The sequence below is a fragment of the Hakea prostrata genome, chromosome 11 (genome assembly GCF_041222555.1).
Source record: "Hakea prostrata isolate BN-2017 chromosome 11, UWA_Hpros_2, whole genome shotgun sequence".
NCBI classification, from domain to species: domain Eukaryota; kingdom Viridiplantae; phylum Streptophyta; class Magnoliopsida; order Proteales; family Proteaceae; genus Hakea; species Hakea prostrata.
This window is the reverse complement of record NC_142610.1, coordinates 9808667-9823520: the sequence shown is the minus strand read 5'-3', so window position 1 is coordinate 9823520 and position 14854 is coordinate 9808667. Positions and strand designations below refer to the sequence as shown.

General features: G+C 36.1%; 1 non-coding gene and 1 pseudogene across 2 annotated transcripts; both read right to left on the bottom strand.

The window, feature by feature from the left end:
* Positions 1-3928: 3928 nt before the first annotated feature.
* TRNAH-GUG (transfer RNA histidin (anticodon GUG)) lies at positions 3929-4000 on the bottom strand. The gene has a single exon. It is a non-coding gene; the product is annotated as a tRNA-His (tRNA).
* A 1007-nt stretch (positions 4001-5007) lies between these two features.
* Positions 5008-6983, bottom strand: LOC149000000 (putative mannitol dehydrogenase; annotated as a pseudogene). Its single transcript, XR_016170685.1, has 5 exons — positions 6868-6983; positions 6668-6781; positions 6037-6550; positions 5692-5844; positions 5008-5504 (listed from the first exon to the last, which is right to left on the bottom strand). The product of XR_016170685.1 is annotated as a putative mannitol dehydrogenase (transcript).
* Between the last annotated feature and the right edge of the window lie 7871 nt (positions 6984-14854).

Below are 14854 nucleotides of genomic sequence, written 5' to 3'. Positions count from 1 at the left end.
TTTTTTTTTTTTTTTTTGGTAAAAGAGTAATCCGAGTTGAAACTTGAAACTCGTAAATTTAAAAAATTTTAGATACGCGGCATCAAATTACAAAATTACCCTCCGCAGGGGCTGTCAACAGAAATTGGATTTTCTTTTAACTGGTGCTTTTTTTTAATATTATACTATATTAAAAATGCTGCCCGCAGGGGTCGGACCCACGACCTCTTCACTAAGGAGTATAAGTCTTACTACTCGACCAACCTTACATTCTTCAAAGTCACAGTTTGCCCGTTAGCGTAAGTCGCGAGTTTGGCTTTTATACTTCGGTCCGTAGGACTGTCCTACAACAATTGGATGGTGGTCACGTCCTTAAAACCACTTAAGTGAAGAGAAGAGATGCAAGGCTGGTTGACTAGTAAAACTCATACCTCTTAGTAAAAATGTTGCATGTTCAACACTGGTAGACAACATATGTAATATTCTGAAAATGCTTCAGACCTTAGCTATGATGGCACATGACTGTATTGCCGACCATCGGGAATCTGCTTGAGATTTCGACTAAAATTTCGTCTTGACGGTAGAAATCTCAATCTGACAACCGATATGAATAGCATGACCCGCCACGAGCAAAGCCAAGATTACATGCATGGTATTAGACGCTGTCGAGTAGCTTCAACTATTCCTTGGATTCTCTCCCTCTCCCCTCTTTCACGTACATTTTTCAATGGAAACGTCAAATGGTCCCAATGAGTCTCTTCTTCTTCAACCCAATTACGGGTTCGTCATCTGCTGCAACTCCAGTTCCTAATCCCATCTTTCATGAATGGCGTAAACAAAACCTGGTAATCTTATCCTGGAATATTTCTTTGCTACCCAGAAGAGCATTTGCACAGATTTTAGGAGCCACAGCCTCTCATGATTCTTGGAGTTCTTCAAGACATATGCCTCTCAATCGTAAGCTCGAGCCATACATCTGTAAGTTTCAACTATATCAACTCAAGAGAGCTAGGCAGCAACCCCATGAGAGAGTACTTGCAACAAGTTAAAGGCACTCATCGTTTTCGCCAAGAATTTCCTTTCAAATTGATAGAATCTTCAACAGGCCACCCCTAGCTTATTCCTGTCCTTAATTCTTCATTTTGTCAAATCATTCAATTTTGATTTAGTTATTCTTCTTCGGATGATCTCACCACTTCCGTCACAATCTCCAGAACCACCGAACCCAACCTGAAAATTTCAAAATGGAGATTGTCTTTTCATTGAACTCCCCAATTTCCATATATTTGACTTCAGAATTGAGGGATCCTCTAATAGAAAAGTAGCAAAGGGACAAGAGAAAAATTATGTTTACAAGAAATGGATCGAGTAGAGTCTACAAACCATTCAAACTATGAAGTACGTGATGACGCAAGGAAATGAGCTTTCTTGTTAAAGCTTCTTAAACTTTTGTGGGAGATTTTTCTATTTGTGGAAATCTGAGTTCCCAGTCAAAAAAAAGTTGAACTTTTAATACTAAATATGACAAGTACAAAGAGTAGAATGTAAAATCATACATATCGATAAGGATTTTTATTTGCGGCAGCAGCCCGATGAGGATTTTGCCACATATACCTAAAGTAATCTAACGGTGTGGGATTAGAAATGTGGGGTTTAATTGTAAATATAGTTGTTTATTTTTACATGTAAGGTTTTTTAAAGTTAAAAAATTACAAAACAAGCCCCTCTGCATACCCGAATCTTTCCCTCGTTTCGCTCTAGTCGGAGATTAGATGTCTCAAATACCGGCAGCGATTGAAATCATCCGGCAACTTTATCTTCCCTTTTGCAAGAAAATGCATAAGAATCTTCTGTTCATCCTAGGAAACTAGAAACCCTACAATTCTGACACAAATTCCACAAATGACCAACCATTCTTCCGAGGAAAAAAAAGCAGAAAAAAATCAACACATAACGTAATTGAACCCATCAGCCATGTTTGTTGTAACAGAGTTCAAGCAAATCAGAAATGATTTCAAGGAAAATAATCCATCAATGTATGGAAAGCATAAGTACATGGAACTATGGAAGAGTTATTTACTGAGGGGGGAGGAAGAAATTTTAATTCATATATTCCTTCAACATCGTCAGAGTTGAAACCGGCGACCCAAGAAAAAGAAAAGGGAAACTAAATATAAAGGGAAAAACATAAATTTTGTAAGAAGAGTGAGTCACAATTTTGTAAGCAACCGTGTTCTTGAATTTCTTCCAGATCAAAACCTTCCCTTCACTCCATCGAAGTACATTGACCATACCTTTAGTTGAAAGGGAATCATTGTCATCGTCATTGACTTGATCTTCTACCCAGTGAAGAGGATAGCTCCTCAAAAACACTCTTCTATTGTTGTAATTTTCACACCTAAACTTCTTGCCCTCTTCTTTCCTCTCTCTTGACTTTTGCCTCTTCTTTCATGACTAAAGATTGGAAAATGATGAAAGAGCAAAAGATAAGGTAAGGTTGCCGGATGATTTAAGTCGTTGTCGGTATTTGAAGCTTTTGTTTGCTGCCGGAGAATGTCGATTTTTGAATAATCCAACCCGAGACATCTAATCTCCAGCCATAGTGAAACTAGAGAAGGGATTCGGGTATACTGAGGGTTTTATTTTGTAAATTTGTTAACTTTAAAAACCCTTGAATGTAAAAAAAAAAAAAAAAAAAAAACTATATTTACAATTAAACCCTACATTTCTAATCCCTCACCGTTAAATTGCTTTAGATATAAGTGGCAAAATCCTCATTGTCGTAGGCAACAGCATCTGCAAATAAAAATCCGATAACAAACAACTTTTGCTAGATTAAAGAATTATCATAATAAATCTGAGTTGTGGAATGCTTAGTATGCTTTACAAATATAAACACATCTAACTAAGGCCCGAATGTATTGGTTTCGGATTGAACTTTTTGGTTGCAGGCTTAAACACGATTTGTTAATTAAAAAAAGTTTCAATTTCGACTCAATTTCGGATTCATTTAGATTGGATTGGGTTAACAGTTTACATTTGTGTTACATCACTACTTTTGAGACCATTACTAACCTGTTATCAAACCATTTTATCTCATTTCAAGTTAAAAACTATATTTGAGCCTTCTATCATGCCACTTATGCTTAAGGCTCTAATAAACCAACTTCTTTAATCTCTTTAAGTCAAGTTATGATGGGTTAGGGTTTGTTGGTGGTTTGTCAAATTGTTTTGTGCTAACAAGCAATTAATGTGTTGGACTAAACCAACTTGAAACGAATAGGCTTTTCAATGCTCAACATGTACGCCATCCAATTAGCCTCGGGTTGGTCCAATTCAGGTCTTATAACTATTAGAACCATTTACATGTTCTTTTAGAAAAACCATTCCAATAAGAAGGTCCAATAATGATTGGTATTAATCTATAAGCCCCAATTCAGGATTTAGAAATCTTAGGTTAACCAAGAAAAGAAGGAATAAGACATGGTGTAGGGTGGCTAAAATGGTCATTTTAAAAAGATTATATCACCTCAGTTAATTAGAAAAAAGAATTCGAAAGGACATGAACATGACTTATGTTTAGACTTCTAAAATTTTGACTAGTCAAGTACTACTTTTAGTATCAAAGACAAAATTCAACATATCAACGAGATAAAGAAATCATCTTGTAACAAACTTCCTTGGATTTTTATTTGCGGCAGTAGGTAGTGCCAACAATCTAGACTTAAACAATGAGAGGTTATTGTAAATATTGATTTTTTTCTCACACTTTAACCCCTTAAAGTTTTCCAACAATCTAGACTTAAACAATGAGAGGTTATTGTAAATATTGATTTTTTTCTCACACTTTAATCCCTTAAAGTTTTATCAATGCCTCTAAAAAAAACCGAGAGAGGAACCAAAGATTATGTAGATCAACTCCAAAAAAAACACCATCAGTATTGTATAATGTGGCTGCTGGGATTCGAGCCCAGGTCTCCACGGCCACAACGTGGAATTCTTACCACTAAACTACAGCCACAAGATGTCATTCTTTCATCTTTTTATAATCAAATTCTGAGTACAGTTTTTCAATTTCTTTTATTCTACTCACTTAGATCTTGAAGAGAGAGAGGTATAAGGTACCAATAATTTGAAATTGGAAGCTTCTAACTGAATATGCTTCTAGTTGGAAGAAAGTAAATCGAAAAATTATAAGTGCATTTTGGTTCTAGAAATGATGATATGTCCTTAATTGAAACAACCATTACCCATGAGCAAGGGTAAGGCTTTCTCCTAGATCAACTGCAACTTTATATGGTTTCATGTATTGCTGAGAAAAGGCCAACTGTAGAAGATTTGACCTTATCACATACTGTACTTAACATGCCAATGGAAGCTCAATTATCGGAGATTTGATCATACCATATGATGATTGTGATTGCTGTATTTATGGCTGCTTGTGCTTCTCTCTACTATATACAATCCTTTATTTAAAACAAATTAGTCCCAAGAAGATAAGTCGAATGGGGATTTGATTGTGGAATAAGCTCCTCTAAGAGGGAAAGTTTGAACCATATATGTAAAATCTTGTTGTCTCTTTGGTTTCACTCTCTCTTTTCCTTCTCCAAATTCTGATCTAACTGAAATCAACTCTGATCTAACTGAAATCCTTCTACAAGGGAATGATCCTCAGCCTCAACCTCTTATCTTCCTTTTCCTAACCTCTCCTCCAATGGCAGCTTCTTCAGCAAACCCATCTTTCCAACATCATGTCACCCTAAAACTCACCTCTGATAAATTTCTTTATTGGAAACCCAACTATTTCCCATTCTCCATAGTGAACAACTTCTTGGATTTATTTAAAGTACCACTGTCTATCCCTCAGAAACCATCACTCCACCATGATCCACAATTTTGCAGCACCTAATCCTGCTCAGGTTTAATGGAGTTGCAAAGGTCAACTCATCGTGAGTTTGAATCTCATCTACCCTAGGTGTGTGTTGTAAGGGCAACAAAGGTTCTTTTTTAGTTTTGTTGAATCGTAACTTTTATTAAATAAGCACAAAAAGGTGTACAGAACCTAAACAAGATGAGGCTAAAACCTCCTCAACCACAAAAAAAAAGAGCAAAAATTTTAAATGTGGAAGTCCCACTACATCCCTCTATAATCCGTTTGAATCGTATTATGCCATGAAACATTACAACTTAGACAACCTTCTATTAAAACAAGAATTAACATTTCTTATTCAGAAGAAACTTATGACATTCTGGATGTGTGTTTCATTTGAAGCCTACGAAAAATCAAACAAACTCATGTTATAATTTCAGGTGCACCATTCTTTACGGAGCATTCAAAGTGTTTGCTATGTCAATCACAAATCTATATTTGACATCACCCTTGACAAGTCTGTCCATAGCAGTGTTAACATAATCCATTGGAATGACCTCTATATCTGCTGTTATATTGTGCTTTCCTGCAAAATCAATCATCTCCTGTGTCTCCTTCATTCCCCCAGTGGCACTTCCAGCAATTATCTTCCTCCCTGTATGAAATAAGCCCATTGCTTAATTGAAGTCATTTCACATAGTAGAACTATTACAACACATAAATTTGCAATAAAAAAAGGGGGGGGGGGGGGAGGAGCTTACATTACTATATATAATATTTTTCTTTTGAGTCAATAGACATCTATCTTTATTTATTTATTTTTTTCCTTTGATAATACTCACCCACAAGCAAAGGGAAGACAGGTAGTTCCAAAGGTTTTCTGGTGCGCCCACCATGACAAGCTTCCCATGAGATTTTAGTAAATCAATCAATGGTAGAAGAGGATGAACAGCTGAAACCGTATCAATAATGCCATCAAGAGTGCCTTTCGCCTCCTACAAATCCAAAGAAAATTCAGACATACATTATCAGGAATGTCCATAGACACCCAATAAAATGTCAAATCTAACAACTTGATTGTGAGATCAGTTATGGGCAATTTATTTTTCAGCACTCCTATATACTCCTAATTAACTTAAAAGATTTTGGAAATGAAACAATAGGCACTAAGAATCATGGAGATGTACCTGCATCTGAGCCTGATCACGGCTGACCAAAAATGAATCAGCACCAAGGCGTTCAATAGCTTCCTTTTCTTTGCTAGGAGATGTGCTAATCACAGTCACCTTCACCCCAAAAGCCTTGGCAAACTTCACAGCCATATGTCCAAGACCTCCAAGCCCTACAACACCCAAGTGCATGCCGGGCTCATTTAATCCAAAGTATTTCAATGGACTATAAACTGTAATCCCTGCACAAAGTAAGGGTGCACCGCCGTCGAGTGGCAGGTTGTCTGGAAACTGCACAGCGTACCGCTCATTGACAACCATAGTATCAGAGTAACCACCATAGGTGGTGGTGCCATCATAGTAAGTCGTGCTGTATGTGAGGATAACTTTAGGACAGTAGCTCTCTAAATCCTTGGTGCAGTTGTCACAGGTGTGACAAGCCCCTATATTGCACCCAACACCTACTTTGTCTCCCACTTTGAATCTTTTCACCTTGCTTCCCACCTCAGTTGCTATTCCCACAATCTCATGCCTGCATATTTATATTCCAGCTGGGTTGGTCAGAATTGAAGTGAAACTTCATTTATAGGAAAATTTGAAGTGAATATTTCCTTGGGTTGATTTAAATCTAATATATATTGTGGCCTACCCTGGAACCATTGGATATATGGAAAATCCCCATTCGGTCTTGATGAAGTGAAGATCGGAGTGACAGATTCCACAGTACAACACTTTCAATCTCACATCTTCATCTCCAGTTGCCCTGGCAATCCAAATTAAGTAGTTGCTGTAAGAACAATGCTTTGTAAAGAGAATAAGAAAGAGGAAGATTAATTAGGATATACAAACCTTCTTGAGAATCTAAATGGAGAAAGAACTCCAGAAGGGTCCCTAGCTGCCCATCCGAAGGCCTTCCTTGGGTGCTCCTCTTCAGGTGATTTCGACATTGCTTCTTCCCTTTGCAAATTCTGATGAAGAGATAGAAAGGTAACCAGACTAGCTTATATTTATAGTGAGAGAGACAATTGGAGAAACAATTCCAAAGTTGATTTAGTGACACAAGTGACATAACCACTGAAAGAGTTCCAATTAAATTGACTTGGTGACATAACAAGTGACATAACCACTGAGTTAAGAAGTATTTTTAAATTCTAGGTAGTTCAATACCAAACGTTTCTTTTGCCGTCATGGATTTGTTCATTGAATGGAGAAATGTCAGTGGAACTAAAAGTAATAATGTTAACTCTTGGCCAGCCAAAATTTTCCCCCTCCCTTGTTCCGCAAGAATAGAAGTTGATTAACCAAAAAACAAAAAAACCTATATGGTTCAGGCTGGTTTAGTCAACCTGATAGTGGTCCATTAGGCTGAACCAAACCATTAAAAGACCTAGTCTGCTATAACCCTAATTAAAAATTTTAGAGAGGTTGGTTTATTAGGGCCTAAGCCCAAAAGACAAGATTAGAGGCCCAAATATAATTTTTAGTTTGATAACGAGTTGATAATGATTTCAGAACTGATCCAACATAAACACAAACAATTAACCCAAATCGCACCAACCTAAAACCAAATTGAAATTGAAAATTTTCTGAACATTGGTGTTTGGGTTTGTTGCTTTCATCCTGGAACCAGAAAAAACCCAAACTAAACCAAACACGAACCAAACCATTGATACCCCCTCATGGCTATCAAACACAATATATTTGAACCATAGATGTGTGTTTAATTTATGAAGCAATAATTCCACAGCTCAAAAAGTTTCACCACCCATCAATGGTTTTGTAGTGTATTATGATGTTGCGCTTCCATGTGACACCCATAAGGGGGGCGTGGGCTTTGCCATCCTCAATCATTTGAAGCAACCATGCCATTTAATTTTGAAGCCCATGGATTTTAATTAGGGGTGTAAATGGATAATTGAAATCCGCTTCCGAATTCGCATCCGCATCCGCATCCGTATCCGTTTAGAGGTATCCGAATATGTCCGATTATCAATAGGATGCGGATATGATATACCCCTTTCTTACCGAATATTATCCTAAAATTATCCGATTAAGTTACTTATTTAGATTTATTATTCTTGTTTTTATAAATTTTACCTATAATATGTGACTATTTTTCTACCAAAGTTAAAGACAGGTAGTCAAAAACTTGTATTCAATCTATATTCATGTTCGTTTAGATGAATCTACTTAAGAAAATAACTATCCGATTATCATTCGAATCCGACAGAATCCGTCCAAAAACCGATAGGATATAATCCAAATCCATCCGAATACAATAGGATGCGGATATGAATATACTACTATCCGATCCGAATCCGGTCTGTTTACACCCCTAATTTTAATGAGACCTTAATAAGTGAAGCCTGTGCAATCTTGTTGCCTCAGTTGAGTGCCATCATCAAGGAATTTAAGAGATCCACATTATTTCAAATTGTGAAGAATTGATCAATATCCTTAATGATCACAATCCTAATCCCCCGTTTACTTTGGCTGGCATTCTATTTAATATTGGGCTCCTCATTGAGGAATTCCAAAGATATAACTTTTCTTTTATTTTTAGAGATTGTAATGGGTTTGCCTACTCTCTAGCCAGGAAGGCTCTCACCGTGTCCTCTAGGACTGAGTGGCCACTCTCCTCCCCATGGTTGCATGAGGTATTGTTCTCTATCTCTAGGCCTTCTTCCAGTTTTGAATGAAAATCTTTGCTACACAAAAAAGAAAGGAAAAGAAGAAGAAGAAGAAGAAGAAGAAGAAGAAGAAGAAGAAGAAGAAGAAGAAGAAGAAGAAGAAGAAGAAGAAGAAGAAGAAGAAGAAAAGAAAAAAGAAAAGAAAAGAAAGAAAAGAAAAGAAAGAAAGAAAAAGAAAAAGAAAAAGAAAAAAACGAAAGAAAAAAAGAAGAAGAAGAAGAAAAATACAAAAATCTCCTAATAAATAAGTTCTCATTTGACAAGAAAGCGCATTTACTTGCGTCATCATGTAGTTCAAAGTTTTTTTTTTGGGTAATTTTCATTTGGACCCCCTGAAGTTTGGTCCAGGTCACTTTTAGTCCAGTTTAAGTTTCCTTTTGCATATGGCTCCCTTGTAGTTTTAATAAATGATTAAATAAGGACAAGTTTAACAGAAACTGTTAATTTAATAAATTTGTGACAAAAATACCCTCGTTTGGAATTTTTTATTTTTTATTTTAATCTACTAAAATAAATACTATAAAATAAATAAATAATAAACAGTCATCGATTCCCTTTGAACAGTTATCTGTCGGAGTTGGAATACATTCGTCGTCGACGAAGAAGATTGAGTGAGCCACATTTGGAGATCAAAACCATACCTGTGATCCTCATGCTACTGCACAAAAAAGAAAATGAGGACGATTTACTCTTATTCTGCTACTACTGTTGGGCTCCGTCTGCAACAGGGGTAACTGCTCTTCAAAAGTGTTACCTTTCTCATGTTTCAAGCTTGGATCAGTTGCTATTTTTCTTGGAAGTGGATCTTTTGCTTCATTCTTTAGAATCGCAGAGGTAAGAATGACAATCGGTTCTTTTGCTGTACGGGCTTTTTTTTTCCCGATTTTTTTCTTCTTCTATTTTAGAATGGATTCGTAGTTGACGTTACTCTGCATTCTGATAGAAAAAATCAGTTTTTTCTTTTTGGCTTTTGACTTTCTTTATTCGTTTTTGTGCTCTTGTTTTGCTTTTTTTGGATTGTAGATCCATCGTTTTGAATTTTTTTTTTCAAAGAACCAGTGGTGAGAACAGGTATGGTATCTGACGAATAATCTTTCATCTTAGATCATAATCGAATTGAAGTTTGAAATTTGTTCCTCATGACTTCCATTTTGATGTTTTTTAGGGTTTGAGAGGTTGTGATTTGAACTGAATTCAAAACGATAAGAGCAAGTTATTGCTGCTAGGGTTTCCCTTCTCGCTTGAAAATTCGATGTTGAAGACGAAGCCTTTGTGGGACGAAACAAAAATAAAAAATAAAAAACAAAAAATTCCAAACGAGGGTATTTTTGTCACCAAATTTATTAAATTAACAGTTTCTGTTAACTTGTCCTTATTTAATCATTTATTAAAACTACAGGGGAGCCATATGCAAAAGGAAACTTAAACTGGACTAAAAGTGACCTGGACCAAACCTCAGGGGGTCCAGATGAAAATTACCCTTTTTTTTTTATTGTTGGAAACTATGATTGATGCATTTTATTATTCAGAAAAGAAGGTTGAAATAGGCTAGAAGTTCAAAGTTTTTTTGTTGGTCGGAAACTATGAAGCATTTCATGTACTTCAAAGTTTGAACATTCTTTATAGACCAAACCTCGGGGGTCCAGATGAAAATTACCCATTTTTTTTTTATTGTTGGAAGCTATGATTGATGCATTTTATTATTCAGAAAAGAAGGTTGAAACAGGCTAGAAGTTCAAAGTTTTTTTGTTGGTCGGAAACTATGAAGCATTTCATGTACTTCAAAGTTTGAACATTCTTTATAGACTCTATTCCATTTTCTTCTAAACACAATTTCTTTCTGCTGGATGTTCTACTTGGCGGATTCCTTGTAGAAGATTCATCGAATTGGAAATCAAATCTTTGGTTTGAAATTTGTTTGTAATTTCTAACTAGTAAAAAGAAAAGAAAGTCTTCACTTTGAAATTCTAAGGCCAAATTCGGTGGTTCTGAATATTGTGATGGAAAGTGGTGAGATCTTATAGATAAGAGATGAGAGAAATGGACAAACCTTCTTTCTTTTTCCTTTTTAGGAGTAGAATCAAAATACCGTACTATAAAACCCCTGCAATGTTCGAATATTCTATGAGATAGTAAAGGGATCACCATCATTATGATAGACTTAAAGAGAATACCATACGACTTGAGAGGGGTTTGTCATCAAATATATCAGTATACTTTAAAATATTGTAAATGCACTTTTGTGGAGAGAGAAGTAACCTAGTCCAAAGCGAAACTAACTTAATGCCCAAGAAATAACAAGCCGGAGCCAAATCTTTAATGGCAATATTAGAGGCAAGATGAACCATAAGAAGCTACATATCTAATGTAAATGTGTTGGTGATAAAAAAGATATCATCCACATATATACGAATGAAATAGGCTAGTGGAACTGATGTTGAAAGAGAGAGGTATAAGTACAAGAGCTAAAGAATTCAACATGAAGTAAAAACCTACTAAGTCTCTCAAACTAAGCACGAGGAATCAGCTTCAAACCATAAAAGGAGCATTCAAGAAGACAATTGGAATATCGAGAATCAACACAACCCGCAGGTTGGGACATAAATTTCTTCATGCGAATTGCCATAAAAAACGCATTTGTAACATCAAGTTGACAAATATCCCGACTAGAAGAGACTCCAAAGCTAGGATGAGATGAATATTAGTGGCCTCAAATACAGGACTAAGGATACTAGTGTAATCAAAACCACACTCTTGGGTGAATCCCTGGCCTACAAGACGTGCTTTATAGCGCTCTATAGAACCATTGGATTGCTTCTTTATGTGAAAAATACAGTGACACCCAATGACATGCTTATCTGGAGGGAGACTAGCAATAACCCAATTACCATCAATAAGAAGGGCATTGAACTCCAAATCCATGGCAGAACGCCAAACAATAAGCGACTTGGGAGTCGTGAGGGGACATGAGAGCATCCACCCCAACAATATGTGGATGACCAACAAAAGTAATCAGTCCTTGAGGATTCTTATTCCTAGGTGGGTAAGGATATTGAACTGAGTTGGTTGGTGCCATAGAGGAGGTATTTAGACCATATGTAGTATGTTACCATAGGACTTTGCATTGGGTTAGAATCCTTGAAATGCGCTAGTACTTATGCCAATGGTTGTGGTGAAAAAGTATGGACTTAAACTCCAGCCATGGTTGATTGACGAAGACTGTCCCCATTGCCTAGGATCCCAACAGAGGTAACTAGTCTGTGAGGATCAGAATGACGAGACCTACCTAAAGGAAGGCTGGTGTTATATCTTAAAACATGTCTACCTTACTAAAGACTTGCATAGTCAGATACATCCATACTATTGCATATCATCTTTTCATTATTGTTATTGTTATGTTTATGATGTTGATATGTATATGGGATTGTTGTCTTACTGAGTTCGTCATAACTCATTCTTTGTGTAATATCTCGATTTTCTTTAGATGACTATACAGATGCAGGAAAAGTTTCGTATGTCTGGGAGAACCCCATTGAAGAGATTCTGAAGATGTCAATGGGAAGTGGTGTTGCACAACAAGAAGCCTCTTCCGAGTGCATGAAGTGCGCTTATAGCACCTATTGACGATAAGAGGATCTAGGTGGTTTGCCATTTAGACAGATCGATGAGGGGGGTTTCATGACTCTTTTCATCGAGAGATTAGAAAAGAAAAGTGCTAGCCCCGAAAAAGACCAAAATAATAACTAGACCTTGTTATTCTTTTTTGCTTCCACTGAAATACTCTTTTTGGACATGTTTGTTTTATTTATTCTTTGTTCATATTCTTATTCTTTATTAGATTTTGGCCACTTGTATTTATTCATAATTATTGGATTGTTCTTTGCTCTTGATTTAGTATTATGTGCAATTATTATTACTGATGGCTAAACTTTGGATCTTGTGATTGTGGGTCGCACCTATAGGTTGTCGGGCAAGACCAAGATCGGCGGATGGGTGGGACAATAACACATTAACACACATTGCGTCTAGTAATTGTAGGTAGGAGTCAGAGAATAATATCTCCTCAAAAGTAGAGATAATAGTCCTTCCATCTCATAAATGATTGAAACCTGAAGCATACCTTTAAACACCCCCCCCCCACACACACAGACACGCATTTTTTTTTTTTCTTCCCTTGAAGCATAGTTACATCTTTTTTTAACAAAAGCAAGTGTTTTCTTATGCATGCCCATGAGGGATTTTTTGTTGGCAGCAACCCGAGAATGATGACACTATGGCAAAAATAAATTGAATAGTTATATAGTAATTTAAACACTCTTATGTTAGAATCTTTTCAAATTTACAATAATTTCACCCTAATGATGATAACCCAATTTCTAATTTCAAACCTAAATAATCAGCCAAATTTAGATTGGTTGTCAATTGCTCATCTCCTGCCACTGACCATGAGCTGTTCTTCATCTTCTTCATTCTCATGTTTTGAGATATCGTCTTCCCCACATCTCTAAATCACAACAAAACCCTAGATTTTTTTTAATGGATCTAAACCTAAACCCAAATTTTCAAGATTTGAATCCATAGCAACGCTCTCATCTTTATGCTTCATTCTTTTTTTTTTTTTTATTTTGGGTAATCATCTTGTTCATTCTCACTGTTTTGAAACATAATAGAACATTAGTCTTCCTCATCTCTCCAAACCAGAACAAAACCCTATTTTTTTAACCAATTAATTAAAACCCAAATTTTCAACCGTAGTAACCTTCTCATCTTCTTCCCCATGACATCCACCATGAAGGAAAGCAAGAGTTGAAGGTAATAAAACGGATCAATCAAGAGGCAGAGAAAGAAGGATAGGAAAACACTAATAAAGAAGAAAAAATAAAGGTAATTAAAAAGAGAGATTATAGGAACAAGGACTCCCGTTTCTTCACCACCGCTACCAAGTTTGTTCAAACCTATCATCTTTGTGTGGGTATCAGTCTTCCTCATCTCTTTAAACCACAAAAAACCCTGGATTTTTTTAACTAATTAATTAAAACCCAAATTTTCAACCAATTTGAATCTCATAGTAACCCTCTCATCTTCGTCCAGATGACATCCACCATGAAAAGAAAGCAAGAGTTGATGGTAATAAAATGGATCAAATCAAGAGGCACAGAGAGAAAGAGGATAGGGAAAAAAATAATAAAGAGGAATAATAAGAAGAAGAAAATAAAGGTAAAAAGAAAGATTATAGGAACAAGGATTCCCCTTTCTTCACCACCACTAACCAATTTGTTCAAACCCATCATCTTTGCACACGGCAGGGAACCCAAAACCTCCTTAGACTTACTACGTACCTCTACCTATGAGGTTGCCACCATTGTACTAGAAGCACATTTATGTCCAACAACATGTCATGTGAATCCATAGATCACATATTTAATGCTTGAGCGCCAACTTGTCATACCTTTTTTTTATCATCCAGAAAACTTGGTCGTACGTAGAGGTTTAGAACAATAGCCAACACCACTAACTTGGCCATGTCCAATCATGCGACTCATCATGGAATATCTCTTTAAACCCTAGACCCTAATACAATGAGTATAAGTTCCCCATATACCAACCAAGCCAAGCAAGGATATGCACTTCTAGTTCCCAATCCATCTTGTTCAATACTGATCGATTCCAGGAAAAAGCATTGTGACATATTTCATTTTTTTGGTGAAAGAGTGAACGACAGACTTAAAGGGTGGAAGGCCAAATTTCTTAGAGCAACTGAAAAAAATATTCTTATTCAAGCAACTTCCTTTGCAATGCCATCATATTACATGTCATGCTTCAAACTGTCAAAAGTCACTTTGGTTAAACTTGATAGAGTTCATAGAGATTTCTTCTAGTTCAAAGGGGACAAATTAGCAAAAAGAAAATCTCTACCTCGAAATTTTAAGGCCAAAGTCGGTGGTCCTAAATATTGTGATGAAGTGGTGAGATCTTTTGAATGAGAGTTGTTAAAGTACTTATCGAAGAATTCTCTTTAAAGTTAACAAATGAATAGCAGCAAGAGAAATTGAGAAACCTTTTTTTATTTTTATTTTTAAAGAAAAATTGACAAATCTTGTTTATTGAAAAGGAAATATGAGGCCTTGTCAAGGCACTATATTGTA